Source organism: Aotus nancymaae, unplaced genomic scaffold (assembly GCF_030222135.1).
Source record: "Aotus nancymaae isolate 86718 unplaced genomic scaffold, 86718_ANA_hifiasm-v0.15.2.pri h1tg000015l_1, whole genome shotgun sequence".
Taxonomy (NCBI): domain Eukaryota; kingdom Metazoa; phylum Chordata; class Mammalia; order Primates; family Aotidae; genus Aotus; species Aotus nancymaae.
The window spans coordinates 1,547,543-1,558,230 of NW_026988427.1; positions in this window are offsets into that span (position 1 = coordinate 1,547,543).

The window sequence follows — 10,688 nt, forward strand, 5'->3', positions numbered from 1 at the left end:
GGGAGATAAATACATGCAGAGTCAAAATGCGTGGGTTCAAGTCCTGGCTTTCCTGTTCCCATCTGTATGACCTGGGGCCGGCTATCTAACCTCATCCTGAACGTGCAGCTGCTGTGAGTATTGAACACCCAGTAATTGAAATAGCTTAACAGCTAGTGTAGGTAAGTCTTGTCTTGGGGCAGCCCCCTAGCCGGTTCTCAATGATTGTCAAAATGTGGGCCTTTTGACGATCATTTTACAAAACACCAGATTTGTAGATTCCTCAGGAGACACACAAAACATAGATTCCTACATACAGACTCCTGATTTTTAAATGTTGGCAGCTAACCAGAAAATACCCTGTGGCCCATAAAAAACAAGTCTGGCAATTGAGTTTGACCAGTGGCCCTAGATGTGGTCCACAGATCTAATCACATCCTCGGCTTGTTAATGAGAAGACTGAGGTCCATGAAGGAAAAAATTTGCCCAACCTGGCACAGTACTGACTGCCAAGACACCAAAACAGACATTGTGGGTTAGGGCATCATGTATGTACCCAGCAATTCCTCAAGGTAGGTTGTATAATCCCCATGAAAACTCAGAGGGGTGGAGTGATTTGCCAAAGGTCACCTATTGGCAAATTCTCAGCCTGGATTCAAATTCCAGGGTAAGTCACACTGTTTCCCTAGCACTGAAAAAACTGGAACTCATATCTGTTTCCTGCTCCGTGAGGATGGCACTGATGTCACGAGACCCACTCTGCCACACCATGGGGAGCAGCCACTGCTCCTACCTGCTCACCTGGACTGTCTCCCAAATGCCCAAAGAGGGCACCTTGACCCTGGCAGGACAGTGTGATGGAATGCCAAGCTGTCTTTCTTAGAAAAGTCTTTATTATTAGGCAATATATAAATATTTTATCATTATAAAAAATCAAGTCACAGAAAAGATAGAGTTTATCTCCTCTAATTCCACTCCCTTCTCAGGTGCAATACTATCATTAGTGCTAATGCCGCCTCTTCATAGACCCTTGCTTTTTTTTTTGTTTCTTCAGAGTTTCACTCTTGTTGCCCAGACCTGAGTGAGCAATGGTGCGATCTTGGCTCACTGCAGCCTCTGCTTCTAGGGTTCAAGCGTTTCTCCTGCCTCAGCCTCCCAAGTATCTGGGATTACAGGTACCCACCACCACGCCTGGCTAATTTTTTTTTTTTTTTTTTGTATTTTTAGTAGAGACAGGGGTTTCACAATGTTGGCCAGGCTGGTCTTGAACTGCTGGCCTCAGGTGATCCACCCACTTTGGCCTCCCAAAGTGTTGGGATTACAGGCATAAGCCACCATGCCTAGCCCTTATAGACCCTTTATTTGAAAAGCTCTCAAAGTTGCCCCAGGAGCTGGCTCAAGGCCTGGGCTGGTCTGAGACACAGGGTAGCTGAGCTGGCCATCACCGAGCAAGACAAGCCCTCTGGCCAAGAGCATTTCCCAAGAGGCCAATGACCGTAGAACACCTTCAAGAGGTTGCAAGAGCTGCATAGATAACACCGAAGCATCAGGGAGGAGGAACAGGTACAAGGCAGTGCTTCTGATTGCGGCTAGGTCAGAACCACCAGCCCCAAGCAGAGGGAGGTGTCTCTAGTTTTTTTTCTCAGGCCTTCAGGTAGTATCAAGCTGAAAGTCTTGGGAACTGCTAGGATGGCTCATTGCCTCTGCAACACTTGCTAGTCTTAGCACTTCTGCAAACCGCAATGCCTAGCTATCATTGCGTGGCTTTGTTCTGTTTTTATTATCTTCATTTTACAGTAGCTTTCTACGTATGACAAGCCATACTGGTTGTTCATGTATAGCCAGTGATAGAGATTTCCCCTTAGAAGTAAAGTTTGAAGTATATTTTTTCATTTTAAATTAAAATAGTAAATAAATAATGTTTCAGGGGATTGATAGAAATGACAAAAATCATTCTGTTGGGAAGGAAATGGCTGGATTGTGGCACAGGCTATCTTAGATAGGTGAGGATGGCCTTCTTAACAAAGCCCTGAAAGAGGCTGTCCAGCCACCATGGAGGCATGTGGCCTCAGGCCTGGGCTGCACAGTGCTGGACATATGAGGAATGAGCAGCAGGAAGCCCAGGAGAATGTGAAACCAAAATGCTCCTTGACAGCCCAGAGAAGACCAGAGCTACTCCGGGAAGCCCCACAAAGACGGTCATGGCAAACTCAGGAGACAGAGCGAGTCTCTCAGCCTCCGTCTTCATGGCTCTGTTGTTTCTGAGCAAGGCCTGAGGACTGACGTCAGTCTGGTATAGTGCAAAGAGCTCTGGACCGGAGTTCCAAGTCCTGGGTTCCAGGGTCAGGGGTGTTGTAATGAACAGCTCTGTCCTCCTGGGGGTTGAAAGGGCAGGTGCTACAGTTAGACTGGGCGGGTTCAAAATCCTTCTCTTCACTTTCTGTGTTTATTCCTTTCCTGAAATTACTTATCCTCTTGTGCCTCAATTTCCTCATGTATAAAATGGAAATAATAACGGTTCCCATCCTTGGGTCCTTATGAGGATTAATTGAGATAAATCATTTTGAAGTACTCAGCAAAAGGTCAGCAAGGAACAAAGCTAAGACTCAATGGATATGAGCTGTCGTCACTGTGTTTGCGATGATCGTGAGCATTTTTCTAAACAGAAGTCTGCTCGTTTCCGGGGACTTTGGAACCTTCCACTTTGTCTTGAAGTCGATGGCCTACATTCGCATCCAGCTCAGCGTTTGGCTATGGAACCTTAGGCAAGAAGCTCATAAACCCTGTAAGCACTAGTGCCCTCGTTCATAAAAAGAAGTGAATCTAATCCCTGCAGGACTGTTTTTGTATTCAGTGTACTGGTGTGTGTGAAGACACCCAGCAGGTTGTCAGGCACACAGAGACATCTAACTTGCTACTTCTCTCTTCTGCTCTTCACAAACACACACATACACTCACTCTCTCTCTCTCTCTCTCTTTCTCTCTCTCATTTTGATCTTGGCCTGAGACTGACAAGCCCCAGATTAGTGATCAGTGACAATTTCAGCTTTATCAGCTGAAATTTGCATATTTGCATATTGGTAGAGAATCTGAAACATGAAAACGCCCCCGTCTTAAAAGAGTGAATTGCAAATGGTAGGATTATCAGATTTCATTCATTTGCTCATTTCATCCACTGAGGACTTGTTTGTGCCGTGACCTTCTCACGGCACAAACTTAATTTCATTACAAAATGAAATTTTTGTATTTGAAAATGAATTTTTGTATTTGAAATTTCATTACAAAATGAAACTTAATTTCATTACAAAAATAAAAAAGATACATGTGTTTAGAAAAAAGCAAACAATTCAAAGGCAAAAAAATATACGTTCAGCAGACTCTTAAACCTTCTTTCTCCCATTCATCTCTTCCTTCTGTGTCCACCCAGAGATAAGCAAGGTTGACATTTGGTGTGAATCACTCCGTACTTCTCTTCAGGGTCATGGAAACATGTATGTCCACACATAGGAGAAGAGGTGACAAAAGGTGGTTTGCTTTTTCTAAAAAAAAAAAATCATACTATACATATTTTTTGTATCCTTTTTCACTGAAGCATTATGCCCATCTCTCCAGACCAATTCTTCAAACCTCATTCTTTGCCATAGCTGCTTAGTCCAATACAGCAGAGTGCCATAGTGTATTCAGTGTATTCAGCTTCTCGCTTATTGAGGCATTAACCTTGGGGAGATGTTCCTGTTTCCTTTTGACAAATACAATCAATGCAGCAATTATCATTCATATACATGCGTTCTTACAAGCTTTCATTTTATTCTGGTTAGAGTCCCAGAAGTACCATTTCGAGTTAAAATAACAGTACCACTTGTACCTTTATTTGAGGAGTCAGAAATTTGTTGCCTACAATGCAACAACATTCTAGGGAGCTCGGAGGTTTGTCGAGAGGATGGAGGACCACACATCTACTAAGTGCCAAGCACCTGCCTCTCAGGATTGTCTCATCAAATCCTCCCATCAACCCTGAAATTTAGAGAACAGGGATGGGAAGTGCCCATTATACAGATATAGTGGAATTATAGGTTCAGAGAGAGGAAACCACTTGCCCAAACTGGGGGATTTTGAGAGCTCAGCCTGACTCCACGGAGCTGAAGAGCCATCACCATCTCACAGTTGCTGCTGTGGGTTGAGCCATATGCTGATGATATCTTGTGTGGGAAGACCAGAACTATTTCAAAACTGAGATGTGTCTGGTGTCAGGGCAAGCGGATCGCGTTAGAGGGCCACCCCTGCTCCGGAATGATCAGTGTTATTAATGGTGCTGTCTTTTCTTCTCCCTCTTCCTAATCCATCAACATTCTGGCTAAATGCCACCTTTAACCAAAAGAAGCAATTTGCTTGTCCGAACTCTGAGGGACGCTCATGAGGCTTCTTTCCTTCTCTCCTCTCTTTGTAAGCTGGGAAGCACACCAATGCCTTGTAGACAAGCTGCAGGAACTGGCTGAAATCTCAGGTGGTGAAAGCACTGGATGGAAGGCGGTGAGAACTTTGGCTTTTCTCAATCAATAGAGGCCTGATAGAGGGGAATTCAGCAAGTTCTGGGCCATGGGGCCTGGGAAGAAACTTCATTCAAATAACTAATTTGAATATTAAAGAAAGCGAGACAGACGGATTAGAGATGGAATGGGATGGGAAGACACAATGGCGGGGTGGGGAGAGAGAGAGAGAGAGAGAGAGAGAGAGAGAGAGCGCACAGGGATCATTCAAACAGACTATTTGAGTCTAATTTGACTAGCAGGATCCAGAGACAGTGCAGAAAATCTCCCCGAACTGATCACAATTTCTGAAAGCCAGAAGCACTCAGCAGTTGTCCCGAGTAATTACTGATGTTCATACTGCACATTCGGATTCTGGGAGCTCCTTTCTCCCATGATTTCACAGAATCCTTGCAAATTGCCCTTGCAGCCAGAAGCAAAAGACCCATTTTACAAATAAGGAAACTAAGTTTGAAAATCTTAGTTTCCAGCAGAGCTGGAAGGCGCGGTATCCGGCAAGCTGAAGGAGTCTGAAGACAGAATTGCCAGGAATTCTCAAACCCAGCACTTCTCCTCCCACTCCCAGCCCCTTTCCTGCCAAAATGTTCAAGGTACAGGAGCCATGTGGACTCTGGTCTGACCAGAGGCACTGAGCCATCTCTGGAAGAGGCCAGGGTGGAGGAGAAAACATGGCTTAGCTCTCCTGTCTTACCAATTTTTTAAAAAAGTTTTAAGTGTTTTAGCTTAGACAAATGCCAGGCTGCAAGGAGCAGGGTCCGTGACAGACACCACTCTCGAAGGCCAGGGGAATCCCAGCTTCTTTCCTAGGCCATGGGTTGGGTACCAGCCTTGCTGCCCTCTCCAACCCCACACCCAGTTACTTGGGAGTGAAAGCTCCCAAGCTTTAGAAGCAGACAGCCCTGGGTTCTGATCTGCCTCAGGTCTGGCAGCTGTGTGCCCTTGTACATGTTACTTCACCTCTCTGAGCCAGTCCAGTCCATCATCATAAGGAACAAGTGAAGGACTACTGTGAAAGGGAAAGTGCAGAGAGCAGCATCTGTGGAGCACTGAGCTCAGGACCTAGCAAGGAGTGATCAACACAAAGTCACAGTCTTTCCTCATGGCCCTTCCGTCAGGTTTTTTTGTCGCCAGCACAGTTATTAGATGTGAGCCTGTACAGAAATCCTCTGGACTGATGGCCAAAAAGACAGAAATTCTGACTCAGGACTTGGAAAGGGCCTAGAACCAGGGCACTCAGTGGTCCCCAATGTGAGCAGAGGCCAGAGAGGTCCACGTGCAGGACTAAGAAATGTCCTGGGCTCTGCGTGGCCCCTAGTAGCTTGGGAAATACTCTTTCAGCCAGATTCCACCTGGCATGACACCCCGCCCTGCCACTCCCCAGGCTGCACAGGGCTCCCCACTCCCTGAAGGTCTAGGAATGTATCCCACTCAATCCTCCATGTTGCCTGGCCACATTCAGCCCCTATTTACTGAATGGAAATAGTCGGGAGAGAAGGTTGCAAAGGAAGGGGCCAAGCATCCTAATTCAGTGCCCCTCTGGTTCTTTCTCTTTCAAAGCCCAGCCCTGGCCTCAGCAGCCAGCACAGGTAGCCTGGGACCCAGCAAGCCAGCCCTCCTCAGGCTCCCTGGATCGCCTTTTGGATGCACCTCGCTTCCCCACCAGCAGCCGGCTCAGCCCAGTCCCTGCAGCCAGCCTAGGGTTTCCAGGCCTCATGCTGCCCCCTTGAGGTCAGCTGCTGCAGCTTTTCTTATCAGTGTGGGACAGTCCCAGAGGGAAGGGGGTCAAAAGGCAGGGAATGGTTGTGCTCCTGCACATGGCACTGCTGGCCACCAAGCACCCAGAGCCCAGCTAGAGCCCACCCGGGTGGCAGCGTGCAAGCGAAAGGATCTACCAATTCGGGTGGCTTTGCTCCTCCCCTTGGCCTCCCTGTCTGTAAAATGGGAACCATGATGATACCGACCACACACAGCCTTTGAGAAAACTGGCTGATCGCTTGACTGGTAGGTGATAATAATCATTGTGATGACCATGGCTGTCATATTGAGCGCTTCCTGTGAGCCGTGCACTGTGCTTTGCATACATTATCTCATTAAATCCTCCCGAAAAAATAAAAACTGGCCGGGCCTGGTGGCATGTGCTTGTAGTCCCAGCTACTCGGGAGGCTGAGATGGGAGGATCGTTTGAGCCCAGGAGTTCTGGGCTGTAGTGCACTATGCCTATCAGGTGTCCACACTAAGTTCAGCATCAATATGGTGATCTCCCGGGAGTGGGGGTCCACCAGGTTGCCTAAGGAGGGGTGAACCAGCCCAGGCTGGAAACGGAGCAGGTCAAAACTCCTGTGCTGATCAGTAGTGGGATCGTGCCTGTGAATAGCCACTGCACTCCAGCCTGGACAACATAGCGAGATCCCATCTCTAAAAAAAAAGAAAGAAAGAAAGAAAGAAAAATTCTGAAGGAGGAAATGTTAGTATCCTCATTTTACACATGAGAACACTGAAACTCAGAGAGAGCTGGTGACTTGTCTAGAGTGACACACTTATGCAGAGGACAACCAGGCTTTCAACCCAGGTCTATGGGACACCAGACTTTTGTCCTTCACCAACCCTAGTGTCCTGCCTCCTGGAGTTCAGTTTACTCCCCACATCTCTCTCTCATGCTTCCCTTCCTTCTTTTCTCTGTTCTCTGTTGCTTTCAACAGATTTGTTTGTCAGCGTCTCCAGGTCACTTTCCAGCACCACTGTCCTGGATGGCAGAGCCCCAAGTCTTTGCAGGAGGAGGCAAGCTACTACCCAGATTGTGAAGTGGGGAACAGTGATGCCCACGGGGCCGCTCTGGCCCTTTACGCTGGTGCAAGAGCTGCCTAAAGTCACAGCATAGTCTCAGTGCAGTACAGACTCTGGGTGAGGCAGACATAGAATATTTCAGGTGTGGCATCAAGGGGGCTCTTGGAGCACTACCTAGAAAGTAGCAAGGATGGCAGCTCTCAATTATTATCCGCTTACTGACTTCTAGGCATCGGACAATGCTGGCTCTCATTGAATCCTCTGAAGTAACACTGAGGTCAGTTGTACTGACCCCACTGGACAGGTGAAACAGCCAAGGTTTGAAGAGATGAAAACCTTTGCCCAAAGTCACACAGCTCTTCAGTGGAAGAATCTGAGCCTGAACTCCTGTCTGCCCGGTGTGCAAACCTGTCTATCATGCGTCATGCAACCCACCCTTCCCAATTCCCAATTGTGGGATGCCTGGGTCCTGGTTTAGTGAGCAGTCACTGAATGCAATGTTCAGGGGGTCAGTGGGCCCTGGCCAAGTGCTCCCAGGATGACTGGGGTCCACCTGAATCTTACCTTCACCCTCTACAGCCCCTCAGCCCCCTCAGCCTCTTGGAGGAGGCCCACTCTTTAAGGATGTTCAGAGGCAGTCAAGGCTCTAGGTTCCAAATGCCTCTCCGAGTGCTCTTTTGGCCTCAGCAAGTTTCAGAGACTAAGAGAGACTCCTTCACAGTATAGCTCAGTGGCTCAGATTCCCAGCCCTGCAACTTCCTATTGAGATGGCCTCCTCTGAACATTGGTGCCTACATTTGTGGAATGAGGAGAATGGTACTACCTCTAAGGTTGTTGGGAAGGTCAAACGAGCTAAGCCCAGTCACGTGCTTTCTCAGCGGAACACCTGACAGGTGGTGGGAGCGCGGTCAAGGGCAGCTATCATTAGTACCATCAATTTCCTGTCCATCTCACACTGATCCAAAGTTTCTATTTGTCTTTAAGATAAAATGGGGAAAACGATTTGTGACTGATGAATAAAGACAACTTAATAATTACCCTTTCAAAACAAAGGGTGTTTGGGGCAAAATAGTAAATGAAGTCTTTGGTTCCACTGGGAATAAAAATGGAAAAATTCCAAAATGGGAATTTCTGCTTAGAAGTATTTGGGTCTTGGTGAATGATGATCTCTTAGGGTCTTAGTAAGTGAGGGTGTCCAAGGGTCAGAAGTAAGGAACCAGAATCTCACTAAACGGCTGTTCTGAAATTTGTCCTTGAGTCTGCAGGAGGTCACGGAAAAAACATGGTATTTTGCTATTTTAAAAGTGTGATTATGAAGTGGTCTCCACTGACGGGTTCCCAGAACTCTGTTCTTCTTTACTCTGAACTCTGAATATGGAGACAGGTGACTTGGAATTAGCCTTGTTCCTACTTCTCCATCTCCTTGTTCTGGCAACAGTCCCCCAGTCTGCCCTTGGAGTCAGGTGCTGTGGCAGTGAAAAACTCCAACCTGGGAGTCAGGAGCCCTGCGTAAGCAACAGTTCCGGCTTTGCGGCCAGCCACCTGTCACCTGGGCAGGTTAGATCACCTCTCTAGACCTCCATCTGCTCTTCAGTAAAATGAAGGAGTTAAATTAGATGGCTAAGTTATGAATGTCTTGACATTCTTAAATTTCTCTTTAGTAAATATTAAACTATTGCCTCTTATTACTGGCCACAAAGAACTCAAGTATCTCTGAATTGTCTTTACAGCCTCTGTGCTAGTCCAGGGCCTATTACAGTGAAAAGGACCTGGTATTCCAGCCCCAACTTGGTCATTTCCTAACTGAGGAAATGTGTGAAGGCATCAGCCGCTGAGTCCATTTCTCCATCTGAAATGTGGCCCAATGCCCCTATCACAGAGGTTTTGAGAAGGACAATATATGTGAAGCATCTAACACACAGTAGGTACCCAGGGATCTTCTGTTGAATAGGCCCACATAGAGGTAGTTTTAACTAAACTACTGGCTTACAAAATGAAATGCTGTTCCTGCTCCGCCAATGACTTGGGACACGTTTATCCCCATTAAAGCTCCAGTTCCCAGCAAAGGACATGCTTCGTTGCACCAGCCAACACACCCGGAAATAAGGAGTTCTATTATTTTCCCTAATGGGCTTGTAAATAGCTACAGATTTAAGCCTATGGATGCAAAACACTGGCTTGATCTGGAAACTGGGGGCTGACTTCCTTTACCCACGAAGAGAATTTTCAGAGCAGCCAGTTGTTCTCGAAAAAAATCACCTCAATTTTTCCAATGCTGGAAAACCAGACAGGCCCCTTCTCTGTTGCTCCACAACTTAGAATCCCCAAGAGGGTCCAGGATGGAAGGCAGCTTAGAGAGCTCTAGTTCAACCCCTCACCTGACAGGAACAGAAACTGAAGGTCCAGGAGAGAAAGAGCCATGTCCCTGGTAACACAGGCAGTTAATCCAGGTGGGGGTGAAATTAAGTGATCAAATGGACCATCAACGTACCACACTATTTCCTGCTCTGCACAGCACCTTCACACACATGGGCCCCCTTAACTATCTTGTGAAGTAGATATTGGTGTCTCCATTTGACAAAGAAGGAAATAAAAGTTCACAGTGCTGGAGGGACTCCCCCATGATCAACTCCACATCACCTGGACTCCCCCACGTCACGTGGCTGATCCAGAACTTCTTTCTGTGGCTGTTGGAAGCATCAGAATGACTCTGAAGGGAGGCTGATGTGCTGGGGCTTGCTGGACCCAGAGGTTTAACTTGTGGGATTTGGAGGGAAGGGCTGCTGTGTGTGTCATAGTGACTGTTGAGTGTGGGGACAAAGTCATTCCCATGCTCTGGGTCAGAGAAGATGGACTATGTCACCTCCAAAGGTCGGCTATATGTCAGACTCATAACAAATGTCAGAGTATCAGGAAATGTGGTCCCTGCCCTCAGGAGGCTGATGGCTTACCTTCAGAGACAGAGGTAACCCCCATGAGCCACTCAGAAAATAGTATCATTCAGCAATAAATAAGAGCAGACTACTGATGCACACAGCACAGATGACACTCAAAACTCCATGTTGAGTGGTAGAAGCCAGGCATGAAAGAATGCCTACTGTATGATTTCATTCATACAACGCTGCAGGAAAGACATCTACAGGGACAGAAAGCAGATCCATGGTTGCTTGAGGGTGGGGACAGACTGAGAAGAGGCACTGTGAAGCCTCTTCAGGTGATAGAAATGTTCAGTATTTGATTGTGGCAGTTACACCAATATATACATTTTTAATAAAGTTCTAAAAATTCATTGATAAGTACACTTAACATGGGTGTGTTTATTATACATAAATTCTACCACAATCAAGCTGATTTTTTTTTCGAGATAGAGTCTTGCTC